Here is a 17,040-nt window from a genome sequence, read left to right as displayed (position 1 = left end):
ACAGTATTTGTATATGGTTTTTATCTCAGGAGAGTTCTTAAAATGATTTTGTAATGAAAAGATACATAGTGAAAAATGGAATAGGAATTGCTAAAATTAACTCTGTCCTATCCACAATGCAACTTAGCATCAATTCATATGCCTTCATGTTATCCAATGATACAGTAAGAAAGCAAGTAAGGATGTTACCAAAATACTTATATACTTGCATTCAGAAGTAGCAAATTACTTTGAAAAATCTTGGTGGTTTTCTCCAATAGACCACAGTTTTCCTGACATGTGGATATTTAATCATGACTTATCATGCTAAGAAACCATAATTCACTCATAACACATAAGGCTGTAAACCAGAGTTTAATTGCCGCCTCCCTCCATAATACTGATTATATCTAGTATCTTTAGAAGACATGCCAAGGTTATTACCTCCAAAAGGGAAAGGATTCTAGGCCAAAATAGGTACAATCATGCATGGGGTAGAGTCTAAGGAATGAGAATAAGCCTTGGTTTAACTGAACATTGAGAACCATTCTTTGATTAGGACATTTGTAGGAGGGCAGAAAAGCTAGGTGACTATATCATATGAAACTGAACTGAGCTGTATCTCCATTGTGGGTGAACGATGTATGTTCCCTGAATCAGCAAATTATTAGTGGGACAAATTTATCTCTATTGACTGTTCTTAACCAAATTATGTGAGATAAAATAATATCTTGACAGGGATTGTAGGGATTTGGGGTATTGCACTGGTCTAAGTAATGTATTATTGATCTATAGTTAAATTGATCTGAAGGTCAGACTTCTAGGATTTCTCTGCGTCTCACAATCTGAATCAATTGTTGTCTTTTAGGAAAGGCTACATTAGAGGTTCCTGACTCATCTTTAGCCAGAATAACAGGAACAAACCCGGTGTTGCAGTATGTGGGCTGTAAATGCAACAAAATTAGCGCCTCTATATTTTGCCTTACAGATCGTTCCCAAATTATGGCCCTAGAGTCATGCTGCATTGTTCACTTGAAATTTCTATATTGAGAGAGAATTTAAATAGCTCATTTGTTTACATTGGAACTTAGCCTTAGGTTCTCATCACCATTTATTTCAGGTTTTTTAGATGAACAATGCTGCCAATTAATATGGGAGTTCACAGAGAATTTTTATTTCTTATGTATATGGATGTCTGTTTGTGTGTTTTAACCAGACAATGGTGGATTTTCAGCTTCTTGAGAACTAAACTGGAAAACATAAAGGACAATCCAGATCGTAAATAGCATATTCTACTCGCTGAATTGGATTTCCATCCCATTATCACACAATACCATTTGTGCTTTAAAATAAACTAAGGGGAACATTTCACATAAAAGGTATTACTTCTTACTATGCAGATCCCCCTACTGGGAAACAAATGAATGTTTAAAGCTTACTTCAGCCCAACTGTTTTCCCCCTCAAAAGATTATACTATTAAGTGACTAGGGTGACTTGAAAAAGTAGTATAATTTACAGAATATTGGCTATCAAAAAAACTTCTAAAGGAGAATGCATAAAAAGAACTACAAAATATCTGAGAAATGGTGGCTAAACTCCAGGAAAATTATAACTATTTCTGTGTCATTGTAAATTCAACTTCTCCATTTCCTAAGGCAAGACACTTTGCTGTGGTCTAGAAATTTTACAATGCAATAGAAGCAGGTTTATCATGAATCTAGGAAGCTTCACAGTTTCTTTCCAAGGCACTGGAGATGGCTCTAACCCTGGGGTGACAGGCTCAAATGATCTGGGAATTTTACAAAAATAAGATATTTCCACCACAGTTGGTTAAGACTAATGTCTACTCACTCATTTTCACACTGATGCTTTCCCTTAGGTGGGGTGGTACTGGATTGACTATGGCCTTTGGGGAGCTAGCTAATTAGAAGTTGAATGAAAGGCACAGTTAGTTGTAGTTTGGTGAGTGTATAGGATTGTCAAATCATTATGCTGTACATCTGAAACTAATATAACACTGTACGTCAACTATAGTCAATAAAAATTAAAATAAATTCAAAAATTCAAATAAAAATAAATTATTAAATATTAAAAAATAAAACAAGAAATATATTGGTAAACAAGGTTAATATTTTTTTTTTAAAGATTTTATTTATTTATTTGGCAGACAGAGATCACAAGTAGGCAGAGAGGCAGGCAGAGAGAGAGGAGGAAGCAGGCTCCCTGCTGAGCAGAGAGCCCAATGCAGGGCTCAATCCCAGGACCCTGGGATCATGACCTGAGCCAAAGGCAGAGGCTTTAACCCACTGAGCCACCCAGGCACCCCACGGTTAACATTTCTAAAAAACACTAATAAAGGTTTTGTCTTTAGCTAATAATAGAATCACTATTTTTAAAACTATGAATATACATATGATATGCTGAATAGCTCTGTATGCTTCATGCTATTATGTCCTATCCTGTACATTATTTGTACATGCACATTTTTAATTTATTTTTGAAGTTATTTTTTCTTTTCTTTTCTTTTCTTTCTTTCTTTTTTTTTTTTTTTTTAAGATTTTTGAAAGAGAAGGAGCTGTGAGCTCAAGTGGTAGAGGAGGTAGGGGGAGAGACAAAGGGAGAGGGAAAGAATCTCAGATTCCTCACTTAGCATGGAGCCAGACAAGAGGCTCCATCCCAGGACCCTGAGATCATGACCTAAGCCCAAACCAAGAGCTGGATGCTTAATCAACTGAGCCATCCAGGTGCCCCTAAAGTTGGGGATTTTCAAAGCTTTTTTAAAAGATAAGGAAAATACTGATTTCAAATATACCTACAATTTTGTGTGTGTGTGTGCATGTGTGTATATATATCTGCATATTTTACAGGTATATTTATAAAGCTAGTGACACACTTTATTTATTAATTATTTTTACTAACATATAATGTATTATTTGCCCCAGGGGTGCAGGTCTGTGACTCATCAGGTTTACACATCTCATAGCATTCAACATATGCTAGTGAAACACTTTAAAGAATTAAAAGTTGTCCTAAGATGGATCATCTTTCATGTGTGGGAGATAACTGTAAATACGACCCCAGAAGTTTGGAGTTTGAAGATTTACAGAGAAAAATATTTTTAAATATTTTTAATTATGAAAATACTTCAAAAAAAGTATTCAAAAGAAAAAGTCTGTATCAAAAAATTATATGATTGTGTTCACATTAAGAAACCCAATATTCTATAAGTAAAGATTTGAATTAAAATTAGTTTAGGGGGACGCCTGGGTGGCTCAGTTGGTTAAGCGGCTGCCTTCGGCTCGGGTCATGATCCCAGCGTCCTGGGATCGAGTCCCACATCGGGCTCCTTGCTCCGCAGGGAGCCTGCTTCTCCCTCTGCCACTCTGTCTGCCTGTGCTCGCTCGCTCTCTCTCTCTCTCTCTCTCTCTCTGACAAATAAATAAATAAAATCTTTAAAAAAAAATAGAAATAAAAAAAATAAAAAATAAATAAAATTAGTTTAGGAAATAATTTTGCCTTAAAGGTTACTGAATGGAGTTAAGAAACACATTAACTTAGTAACATAATTATATTTTTATATCTCTTTAAAGGAAGGGAAGAGATATATGTAACTGAAGCACAACAAAATCAGTGATTTTCAACCTGGAATAAGTACCCTGTAATAGAAACAGGGATAGGATTCCAGGGGCACTTGAACTCCTAAAATTAAATGCCAGCTCTCTGTGTGGTCATAAGCAACATGTATTGTTTCCAAGAGAGTACTGCCAGATCTCATTAGATTCTTAGAGGATTCCAGAACCCCTAAGAGTTTAAAAAAAAAAAAAACACACACACATAACTTATTCTATTTTCCAACTGGAATAGAGCATTTTCACTGGGAAAAACAAGGAAAATAAATAGTTCTCATTATGATAGTGATGGCCCAATCCCACCCACGCATTGAAAAACAGGGAGGAAAACAAATCCAAGAAAGATTTAGTAATTTCAAGGAACAAAGTACTCAAGAGACATATTCACTGAACAATTCCCAAAGTGCTCATGTGTGAGCAATGTGAAAATCCTAAAAGTACTGTTAAGTCGCATCTCAAAAGTTCTTTGAAATGCTAGACTAAAAGACAGCATTTTTTCCCAAGTCAGTCTCAAATAAGATTATGTTACCCCTATGTTTTTAGAATCATTGAACAATCTTAAATACTCTTTGAGTCTATGAATATTAAGGCTATGAGCCTTAATGTGAGCCTTAATATGAGACTTCGCATTCATTAAATGAAAAAAAAGATGGTCATTAATTTTTATTAAGATTATAAAAACTACCTTCAATATGTGACAGCAACATTTGGACCAACGCTGACAGCAAGCCTCCCTGTGAAGTTTGCTGACCAACTTATATCAGACGTCCAGTAAGACAAGAATGAAATTTTTCAAGAATTCTGCCATTAGAGGAATTATTGAAGCAACTTGGACACCTAACCCCAAACAGAACAGGTTTCTTGGTGGAGATTATGGCCATGTTCAGTTGTGTTTTCAAAGTTAGGAGATATTATTAGAATCATTTTGTATCTTTCCAGTGACATGCCTCATGTCAACAGTAGGGGTTGGTAGGGAACCAGACTTCAGCACAAAGAAGACTTGTTTCAAAATAAGTCCAGTGCAACAAGGAAAGAGCTTATCTTTGTTAGCTGACTTCCTCTCGTGACAAAGCGATTTAGGGATCAGGAATGTTCTGAGATAGATTTCTATAATGGGAAGGTAGAGTCTTATATGTGGGGAATAATTGTCTGTACTTAAATTCTGTGGTTCTATGATTTATTTAAAAAATGGGGCACCTGGTTGGCCCAGTCAGTTAAGTGTATGCCTTCAGCTCAGGTCATGATCCCATGGTCCTGGGATGGAGCCCTGCACTGGGATCCCTGCTCAGTGGGGAGCCTGCTTCTCCCTCTGCCTGCCATTCCCCCTGCTTGTGCTCTCTCTGACAAATAAATAAAATCTTTTTTAAAAACACTGTTTGCAACTACGGAGAACAAGGCTTGGAAATAAGGCATCTGCTTAAGGAAAACCCTTTGACAGCTCCAGGTGAAACCTAATGTGAGACCAAAGGAACGGAGAGGTCAGTCAATACCGAGTAAAGCTGTGCACAAAGCCCAGGATCCTACTGCCAGTTACAATACTGAATTCTGAACCACAGCTCAATTACTTTTTTCTCTGAGAAGATATGAGAAAAAGATTAAAGCTCTTCAGGGCAAAAGCATTATATAAACCCAAAGCATTCTCCTACGTTGGAAATGTGCTCGCATGTAGAAGTGTGAGCAAAGGGAGAAATCGGAAGATGATAAGGAGGAAGGGGTAAGCAGGGCCAGAGTGGTGAATGGCCTTCAAGATAAGGATAAGTAATTTGAAATTGGTTAGGAAAGCAATAGGGAGCCAGTAGAAGGAATTGAAATGATGAGTAATGGAAAGTTAGAAGATTAGAAAAGGGAGACAGATTACTTTGGAAGGCAGAATTTTGAAATGATTAGAGTATAATGGCCAGAGAAGAGATTGTAGAATTGAGATAGGAAACCAAAAGACAAGGATGGAGAGACCTATTCCTGAGACAGGAATAATACCTTCATTAGGATCCAGAAAGGCAATCTGTAAAAAGCAGAACTGAGGCCTTTACTAAAACTTGGGTGTTCTATAGCTTTGGTCCCAAAAATGGCATATAGATGTGCCACTTCACAGAGAACTATCAGGAAATGTTTGTTACATAAATGAAGAAAAAACATAGTTCTAATATACAACAATAATTTGAAATCATCACTTTGAGACACAAAAGTCAACCATTAAATGAGAAACCCTTGATAGTTTACTCTACACTTTCCTTTAAAGAATTGCTTAGACTTTTACTTTTATCTACAAATTAAAGAAGAGCATTAGTTCTTAAGGTCTCAATCTGAAAACGTCATTGAATTTGTTCTCAATGTACTAGGGGCTGATGAGAAAAATACAGGCAAGCTAACAACTGCAAATAACATGTAACTTCAAAGAGAAAAAAAATCCAGTACTTCTCCCAGATCTTTTCAAAATAGATTCAGCAACCTGATTAATTTTTACTTACATGGTTTAGAACCAATGTGAATGAATTAGAAGAATGATTCCATTCAAAACACCTTTTCCCTTTTTAGTAAATCTAACAGTTGTCGATAAGACAATTATTCTTTTAGTCACAGAAAGCTTCAGAAGCCGTTCTGATTCTCCTATTCTTTTGGTAGATGCAAATTATATCTAGAGGGAAATAATTCCAATAGTTAATGGAATACAGTGGCTGAAGATGGGGAAATCAGTGCCTTGAGTTATCTCTGTGTGTCCTCTAGGGCTGACTCTGTGCTTGCTACAGAGTCAACAACCACAAAGGCTATCCTGAGCAGGAAGCAAACTTTAAAAATAGTCCATAGAAATCTTAAAACACTCCACAGACATTAGCCAGTATCTGTTCTTAAAGGCCGTTTAAGTGACTCTTCCAAATCTCTTAAAAATATGTAATTAAGCAACCACTCTAGAAAACAGTGTGGAGGTTCCTCAAAAAAACTGAAAATAGAGCTACCCTATGACCCAGCAATTGCACTACTGGGTATATATCCTAAAGATACAAACATGGTGCTCCGAAGGGGCACGTGCACCCGAATGTTTATAGCAGCAATGTCCACAATAGCCAAACTGTGGAAAGAACCTAGATGTCCATCAACAGATGAATGGATAAAGAAGATGTGGTATATATACACAATGGAATACTACGCAGCCTTCAAAAGAAATGAAATCTTGCCATTTGCGACGACGTGGATGGAACTAGAGGGTATCATGCTTAGCGAAATAAGTCAATCGGAGAAAGACAACTATCATATGATCTCTTTGATATGAGGAAGTGGAGATGCAATTTTGGGGGACTGGGGGGAGGTAGGAAAAGAAAAAATGAAAGAAGATGGGATTGGGAGGGAGACAAACCATAAAAGACTCAATCTCAAAAAACAGACTGAGGGTTGCTGGAGGGAGGGAGGACATTGGGGAAGGTATGTGCTATGATGAGTGCTGTGAAATGTGTAAACCTGGCAATTCACAGACCTGTACCCCTGGGGATAAAAATACATTATATGTTTATTAAAATAAATAAATTAATTTTTTAAAAAATATGTAATTAAAAACATCTAGAAAAAGCTAAGAAGTTTTCTGGTCAGTAGTTTCTATACTGTGTTTAATGGTAGAATTGTTTTATTGTAATGTCTTAATTAAAAATCAGTATTTAATAAGCAAGGTTGTTTTGTTACCAATTCAATATCTTGATTTCATATCATTTAGTAGCTTCTTGACCATTTGCTATTTTTCAGATTTTTCAAAAGCCATGCAATAGCTAAATAAAGACCCCTCAAAAGTGAATAGTCAACCAAAAACAATTCAGCCCAAATGAATATGCTCTTTTTTATAAAGTGTTATGTTTATACATTGTATTATCATAAGAGACTCAACTCCAGTAAACAAGCTGTGGGTTGCTGGAGGGGAGGTGGGGGTGGGGGGGATGGGGTAATTGAGTGATAGACATTAAGGACGGCACTTGAAGTACTGAGCGCTGGGTGCTGTATGTGACTGATGAATCACTAAATTCTACCTCTGAAACTAATAATACAGTATATGTTAATAGAAAAAGCAAGTATTTGGAATAAAAAAAAAATAAATTTTTATTTCATTAAAAATAGTGGTTAAATGAGAACAAAACTCGTCAAATCAATGTACTGTTTCATTTCTTATCAACTTCTATTATAGATAAGAATGATCTTTGATGTTACATTTAGTGGACACTCAATAAATGTGCTTTATTACTTTTTTTCTTTAATACAAAAGAAAAAAAAAACTAATTTTATCTGGACTTTCCTTCTGACGTCTGACTGTCAGAATGCTAATATCACCTAGATAGGGACTGTCACAAAAAATATTTGGGTCATCAGATACACGGAACTAACTTTTCCACAGAAAATTGTGGTTGTTGAATTAATTCCTGTCTTTAGTGAAAAGAATAGGTGCATTTATGATAACTGAGAGCCTTGTCCTTTAAAGTATTTTTGGGGAAAAAAAAATTAGACTGGGGGAGAGAAAGAAGAAAAGAATGGAAGAAGCAAGGAATCCATCCACATGGCATTTCTCAATGCCTCCTAGTTCCAAAATATCTCACCATTTAGTGTGGCTGCTATGATGATAACCTCTTCAGGAATGAATGACTCATCTTCCTAGGTTTGAGAAGTGCTCTCAGCTATCAGCTGCCTTTGTGAACTGCCTCAGCTAATGAGGGCTACCTTGTCTAAGCATCTAATACTGAGTCAACAAGAGGATTTAAAGGCCCAGCTCCAGAGTTGTTTAAGATAACTCTGAAGAGCCACCCTAGCTTCAGAACTCTCTATTGGGTCTCTGAGGTCTGCTTAGAAACTGTATTGAAGACCAACTTATCTTCTCCTTCCTCTCCTGATTCTCCTTTCTTCCCTCCCCTTCCATAGGTCATGGTACCAAGAATCTCCTTCTCAGTCTGCTTCTCAGGGAGCCCAGTCTATAAACCAATCACATTAAGAGTACCCAGGTAGTCCCTGCTTCTGTCCATTCATTCTTTGTAAGAGTTTAATATTGAAATAGAGCCCCTGAAAAAATGAACCCTAGACATTTTCAGTTCTCCAAATTTCCTCCTATGTATACCTTCACTGATATGCCCCCTAAGTGTTCACACATACAAGCACAGATTTCTGCTTGCACAATAGGTTTATGTTGCAACCTCAGGGTAAGTGATGATAAGCACATAGAGTATGCTAAGAGAACTTTCCCCCTGCAAAACGTAAAACTCTTATAACTAATATTGATATCTATTTAAAATAAATATCAACAATAATATAATGAAGAGGCACGCAATGCACTGTGGCCTTTTTAACTCCCTTATGATTGTGCATTTGTTTGATAATAGAGCTCTCAGGCGTTATTGCCACCCATTTTTTTTCCCCAGAAGAACAATCATAAGACTTTAACCCTTCAACCACTCTTCAGATCTCTAGAGTTCCACTAATTAGAGATCAGGAAATACTCATTTAAATACAGCAATTCAGGTCTGATTGTATGTTCACTTAAAAAGATTCCATCATGGAAACTGTCAGAAATATAAATGCAGTTGATTGACAAACAAGAGAAGCCGAATTCTCTTATTTGGTAAGCCAGTGATGCACTCATGCCCAGGAAGCTAACTTAGATAGTATTCCATGATACATAAATACCACTTATCTAACTCTGCTTATTCAAAACAAAATCATGGATATTTAATAATAGTAATTAGAATTGAAGTGTCACATTCTAGAAACATTTCACTGAAAAAAGGTACTTTATAGAAATATCAGTTTTTAAAAACTGAAAGATATTATCCCACATTTCAAAACTGAAGCTAGTAAAATATATCTATTGGTTAGGTTTCCCATGACTGCCTATTGAGCCAACTATTCTTTAATTAATGTTAAGCAAAAGAAAGGGCTAAAGGGGTGGAAGGGGGTGTTCAAAGGCAGTGATTATATGTAAGGACGTAATGGGAGCATACATTCTGTTCCTGAGACATCATCTGAAACTATGGTGAATGCACTATTTGTGTCTAGAAGTGGAGCAGTGTGAAAATGGTGAAGACTACACAAAGAACATGGCAGAACATACTACTTTATAGAATTAGAGATGGAATTAGAAGCCACAGAAATAGGAGAGAATGGGGAGGGAGTTCATACATAAAAATTCTTTCTATTAGCAATTAGGGTTTACTCCAACTCTGCACTTGCCCCAATCTAGTCTAAGAAAATGCTTCAAAATCATGGACGCAAAGAAAAGTTCCTTCAAATGTACACTCAACTATAATTCTTCTAAATTAATTCATCACAATAGCAGTGTATAGGGAGAAAACTTCAAGAGGAATGGAGAGGGGAAAAAAAAAAGAAAATGACTCTCTTCACATAATATTTCTCAGAGCCTGCTGGTTCCAGAATATATTGTCATGTATTAAAAAGTCGAGGGTTGCTCCTCTATTCACCACTGCTGGTCATTCTGCCCTTGACAAAAGCATCGGTTTCCAGGCAGGCTTTGTGGTTTGGAATGCTTTGTTAATACAATGGCCTCCTATTCTGCCTCTGTTTGCTGATTTGTATCCAGTACAGTCATGACTCCCCCTACAACTATTGGTAGAGTAGTTGGGGAGGGTTCACTATGTAGGAAAATTGTATTTTTAACAGTTTTATCAAGATGTAATTCAAACACCACACAATTCACCCACTTAAATTGTATGATTTTAAGTGTATTTTAGTTTACTCACAGAATTGTACACCCGTCACCATAAATTTAGAACATTTTCCTGATTCCCAAAAAGAAATCTTTCACCTCTTAGCCATCAATCTCCTATCCCCCATGCCTCCTCTAGCCCTATATAACTACTAATATACTTGCTATCTCTGTAAGCTTTTCTATTATAGACCTTTCACATGAACGGAATAATGTAATACACCACTCTGGCTTCTTTCACTTTGTATGTTTTCTCAAAGTTCATCCATACAATAGCATGTATTAGTTCAGAATAAATTTTATTGTCAAGTAATACTCCATTGTATGGATAACACATTTGTTTATCCATTTATCAGTTAATGGACATTTGGACTGTTTCTGCTTTTTGGCTATTATGAATAACACTGCTACGAACATTCATTGACAACTTTTTGTGAGAACACAAATTTTCAATTCTTCAGGGCATATACCTAGGAGCATAACTGCTAGATCATATGGTAACTCCATGTTAAACCATTTAAGGAATGGCTGTGCTCTATATCATTTTCTTCCATTCTTATATGTCTAAAAAATAAGTATCCAAAAAAGAAAATCAATGCCAATTTCTTCTAATATGGTACAGTCTGCTGCCCCCACATCTTAGGCCAAAGCCCCTAGTTAAAAGGGCCTTGGTTGTTCCATGAATTAACACAGCAAGTGCATAATATCCCAGACATTCACTAGACATGTAATTATAATAGCATAAGTCTTGTTGATACAACATACCATATATTATCAATAAAAATTAAGTTTGGGGCGCCTGGGTGGCTCAGTGGGTTAAGCCTCTGCCTTTAGCTCAGGTCATGTTCTCAGGGTCCTAGCATCGAGCCCCGCATCCAGCTCTTTGTTCAGCAGGGAGCCTGCTTCCCCCTCTCTCTCTGCCTTCTTCTATGCCTACTTGTGATCTCTCTCTCTCTGTCAAATAAATAAATAAAATCTTTTAAAAAAATAAAATAAAGGGGCGCCTGGGTGGCTCAGTGGGTTAAGCCTCTGCCTTCCGGCTCAGGTCATGATCTCAGGGTCCTGGGATCGAGCCCTGCATCGGGCTCTCTGCTCAGCAGGGAGCCTGCTTCCCCCTCTCTCTCTGCCTGCTTCTCTGCCTACTTGTGATCTCTCTCTCTGTGTCAAATAAATAAAATCTTAAAAAAAATTAAAATTAAGTTTAAAAAATGAAGTGTATATTGACAGGCGTCTTACTTACTTACAATACTCTGTATGTTATGTTGTTGTTTTAGACTTTCAGTATAAGACACATTGGAAAAATGCTACCACTAATAAAAACAGGCAATATCTTAACATTTATGCGGTATTCTCAAGTTTGTCGGTAACTTCAGCCTGAACATTATTCATCTAACCCTTACAGCATTTAAGTTAAAAATTCTCATCTTGCAGAGAGATGAGAGAACCACAATTCAAGCAGGCTAAGCAGCTTCAAATATTAAATAGCTAGTTACAGAGCTGGGTAAGACTTGATCCCAAGACAATATAGTCTTGTCTCAAGATGAAGTATACTCAAAGTTCAAGTATAGAACACTTTCAGTTATAACTATTCCAGTAAAAGGAGAACTGCGAGCTAAGAGCACTTGCCCAATCTCTTCTTTTGCCTTTCTCTTCTATATCCCCCACCTCCCACACACAATACACAAACCACACACTTCATTCATGCATGCATACACAACACACATACACATGCAACACACATACCACGAGCACATATATACCTCATGTACACTCTACACACATAAACACATCACAAACACACCGAAGACACTCCTACATACATGTACTACACTACTACACATGTACTACACTACTACTACACTGCTATATACATGTACTACACTGCTACACGTGTAAAAATTTCATGCATATGGCATTCATATATATACACACTACACACAGACCTCACATACATTCACACCTCACACATACATGCCAATAACTCTCACATTCACACACAAGACAAGAAAAGTTGTGAATTTGATGCATCAGATTACAGGGCATTAGGCCAAGTTCTGTCAGAAAAGGACACAATGGGATAAGGGGGACCTGTTATACTTCCTCTTAGCCTTCCTTCTTCCAGTGCTGGCCAGGTAAACGGGGTCAGGGTTTGCCATCTCTCCTGCTAGAAATCTCCTCCCAAGTCCATGTGGCATGTAGGTGACAAGAAAACAATCAGAGCCAAAGATGTGGATCTGGGCTTTGGGGACAATAGGCATCCCTGCCACCTAAACTGTATGTAGGAGAGGATTCAGACATTTCTAAGTCCTCAGCTATATTTTCATTGCTTGTTGTGAGGACTTGAGTTTAGAAGTTTCTTAGACTTCTAAATCTCAGTGTCTTTATATGATAATAATAGAATTTACCTCCTACAACTATTGTAAGATGAAGGAGCAAAGACTCCACATAAAATACAAGCAGAGTAAGAACTGAATAAATGGCGGCTATTGCTACTATTACGATTATTTTTTTTAAAAAAGATTTTATTCATTTATTTGACACAGAGAGAGATCACAAGTAGGCAGAGAGGCAGGCGGGGGGGGGGGGGGAAGCAGGCTCCCCGCTGAGCAGAGAACCCGATGCGGGGCTCGATCCCAGGACCCTGGGATCATGACCTGAGCCGAAGGCAGAGGCCCCAACCCACTGAGCCACCCAGGCGCCCCTATTACGATTATTTTTATCCCCACAAAAATATGTACTTAGAATTGTAGTTGCAACATAAGTTTTCTTTTTTTATGTCCTTGTCTTGCCAGTAAGTGGACCTTTTAATCACCAGCAATTTAAGGTTGTGCCTGTCTTATTCTCCAAATCTCTGAAGCTCAAATGAATCTACCCCTCAAATGAATCTATACCAACTGAACAGGTAAACGTTTTAAATTAAATTTCTATTGAAAAATAATGTCATCATTTTGTTCTTAAAAAAATAATTGCAGCTTGAGGCTCCTGGGTGGCTCAGTGGGTTAAGCTTCTGCCTTCCACTCAGGTCATGATCTCAGGCTCCCAGGATGGAGCCCCACATCAGGCTTCCTGCTCACCGGGGATTTGGTTTCTTCCTTTGCCCCTCCCCCTGCTTATGCTCTCGCATGCTCTCTCACTCTGTCTCTCTCAAATAAATAAACAATATCTTGAAAAAAAATTGCAGCTCTGAATTTTTTCTCTATTATATATATATTAGATGGAGTAGTATATAGATAGTATAATTTATGTGTTGTATACCCTCTAATTACTTCAACTCAGTGAGGAAGATTGAAATTTGTGTGCTGATCTATTGGTATTTAGAGTCCTTCAAAATGTTACTTAGTACAATCATCTTCCTTCTTCAAACTAGCTTACACACATGTCATTAGCTCTTAACAGCAGATTTATAAAATAAATACAAAGATAAATCTTCTCTATCCCAAAGAACACTGAAACATTGTATATATGTTAGAACAAGGCTTTTTCTGAATCATACTTGTATTATATAATCACTTTTTAACATTGAGCAATCTAAATTTAATCTGTGTTTATGTTATTCCTTTTTGCAAATTAACATAGCCCTTATAATCACAAATATAGAAATATTTGACTTCCCTTATTACCTAAAAATGAACATTGGCTTTAGCCCCCCTAACAACAGGTTTAGGGGAAATTTTAAATTATTCTTTGTCATACTATCCTTAGAGTGAAACTTAATAACTGTTTGTTCAGTTAGAATCATCATAAAAGAAAAAAAATATGAATACCACTTATTAAAAATAAAAACAATTAAAAAATAAAAAATACCAATTCCTATGCCACATATAGTAGACATCAGTTTTTAACTACATCATCTTACTTAATCCTTAAAAAACTATATGAAAGAGATATCATTATCTGTACCTTATAGATTAATAAAATAAAGACAGACCTGGAACTCAGGCATATATGACTTACTAAAGTCTCATGCCTGGCCAGTGTCGATCCTAGGTGCTAGAATTCTCAGATCTGATTAATTCAAACCCCAGGCTTTGTGACTCTCTATACCACTTACCTAATAGCCCAAACTGGGTAGGTTAGATTTTCAAACGGGCCACTTGGTGGATGCTGCCTGAATGATTACAGTGGTTTGTAAACCAATGTCAAAGCCAAAGATTCACTTTTATTGCATAGTTTTAAAACGATCTTCACAATATTTTAGAATATTTTAATGCTACTTAAATATTTCAGGCCAAACCCTCACTGTATAATCAAAAACTACAAACCGCAAGGAAGAGCTCTATGCTAGGAAACGATATGTTTAACCAGTAAATAAAAGCAACTTTTGCAAATTTCAAGTAATGTCTGATGGGAGGCATTGCTTAGAATGAATCACTTAGGTGGATGAACAAACTTACTTGTTCCTCATTGGCAAACATAAGGTATATGGTGTCTTAATCTTTCTTTTTGAGAACTAGAAGGAATTTTTAACAGAAGAGAAATGAAGTCCTAAAAAAAAACGACTACATCACATGAAGGTGGAAAGAAACAGGCAGTAAAGACCTCTATAGCTTGGCAGGTAGGGTAAGAGTATTAGTAAAGAGAAGTACTAATGCCTTTCGATTTCTTCAGCAAAGTAGCTGAGTAGGGGAAAACTATGAGGAAAACCAAAACCACAACTGAGAAATGCTTTTCTTCTCCAAGTATAGCATTTAGGCCCCCTAGTAATAAGGCTACAAGAGAAAAGTTTAGGAGTCCTAGCAGGTAAGAATCTGAAGGACAGTCCATTCAAAAATACTGATTTTACTTAGTACTTTATTTCAAATGTGTCCTATCTCTGACAGTATTCAACTACACTAACATCTATACAGAACTGCCTAAAGAGCTTTGACCACATTCAAATAACTTCTGTATTATGACCCCTTTCTCCCCTACCAAAGGGCAAGCCTTCTGTTCCAGTGTATACAACATGGTCTGAAGGACACTGTGCACCCTTGGGCTCCATATGCATCAAGGGATGAGCAATAAGAAGACTCCCAGCCCCTTGCAAGTGTCTCATAACAACTGGACATTAAAAAAAATAATAATAATAACTTTTAATCATGTCAGTATAAATGATGTTTGCATTTCAACCCCTGATTATATATCTTTATCTATATATCTATACCTACACACACACACACACACACACACACACACACACACACAAGATTATCTCTCTCTCTCTCACTCTTGCTCCCGCTCTCGCTCTATCTATCTTTGGAGGTGATATTGTTTTATCCTAATGAAGTCTTTCTGTCCAATGTTTAGTAAGCAGAACTTATTTTTCCTTTGGGCCTCAGGCAAAAATTGTTATTTCTTTAGAGTTTTCTTTTGTGTTTATGGAACCTATATTTAAAACCACTTTTATTTATTTATTCATTCATTTATTTATTTATTTATTTATTTATGTATTTAAGAGAGAGTGGGTGAGACAAAGAGAGAGAGAGAGTACAAGCAGGGAGAGGAAAAAAGAGAAAAGCAAACTCTCCACCAAGCAGGGAGCCCAACCCGAGGTTCAATCCCAGGACCCCAAGATCATGACCTAACTGGAAGGCAGAAGCTTCACTGACTGAGCCACCCAGACACCCCTAAAACCATTTTTATTTATCTTCTGTCCTTGAAGGACAAATGACCATGAGTTATCTTTTTTCCTTTTTCTAATTTCTTCTTTCCAAAAGCAATTTATTCTCTAAAATTAAACAGCCACCTACTAGAGAGCAGGTAATGTTTTAGGGTAACTGAAAATGGGTGTATATCTGCCTTTTTAAAAATTAAAGTTATGACTTCATTCATATCAGGCTTTGTGTTCTAGGGCGTCTGGAATTCAACCTCAAGGATTAAGACTACTACTCAGGAAAAAAGATGCTAAAATGAACTGTAAGTCTACTTGACAATTTTGACCTGTAGATTCAACTTAATGAAGGCTAGACAATCAGCAAGGTTGAAAAAATGAATTATTGAAATATGTCTCATAGTCCTATAAATGGGCTAAAACCTGCCAAAACATGTTTGAAGCAAGTTCTCACAAACTTAGTATTACAACTATATTCACATGGAAAATACGTATTTTTAAAATACCACATATTCTTTCTTCAAGCTTTAGTCCACCACTCTAAGATCATAATGCCTAGAGTAACCCCTACTGGCCAGTCTACTTTCTGGCTAATGCTAAAGGATACAGGAGAAAGAATGAGACACAGTTGTAACCACAGGAATAGAACAGTTTTCCAACACTGCATTTGGCTGCATTATTGTTACCTTGTTTTCCTTTTTGGTCATCTAGCTTCTACAGTGAACTTCCTTAAGATCTTAGTCTGTTTCACTTTCATGAAGCCAAGTTTTAAGAAACACATTAGAATTTTGAAATTCTTGGCAATATAAATAACATTTATAAATCAACAGATAAAACTAATTTCGCCCACATGAAATAGCCTTTCCCAAATATTACTTTCTGAAGAGGTAAAATTTTCCAGTGGTATTTGAAAACTTTCATACCGGCTATAAATTAAGGGGCCTGACAGAGCAAAGAATGAAGAGTGAGGGTGTACAAGCACAATGCTAGCCGAGATGACAAAAATGAAGGTGAGGTAAAGTAAGCAACATGTGGACATATCTAGCTCACACACCCTACATTTTGTCTACTTGCAAAGTGGCATATACGACTCTGGGTTTTTGCATTAACAATATGCAAATGCCCCTCTTTATGGCAGGTTCTGGATGTCAGTAAT

General features: G+C 36.7%; 1 protein-coding gene across 1 annotated transcript in view; it reads right to left on the bottom strand.

Moving 5' to 3' along the window:
• The window catches only part of PDE4D (phosphodiesterase 4D), a gene marked incomplete at its 5' end in the record, with an annotated part of 1,452,651 nt that overhangs the window by 604,421 nt on the left and 831,190 nt on the right, over positions 1–17,040 (bottom strand). The window lies entirely within an intron of this gene.

This window comes from Martes martes (genome assembly GCF_963455335.1).
Source record: "Martes martes genome assembly, chromosome: 5".
NCBI lineage: Eukaryota > Metazoa > Chordata > Mammalia > Carnivora > Mustelidae > Martes > Martes martes.
This window is presented reverse-complemented; position numbering and strand designations above follow the sequence as displayed.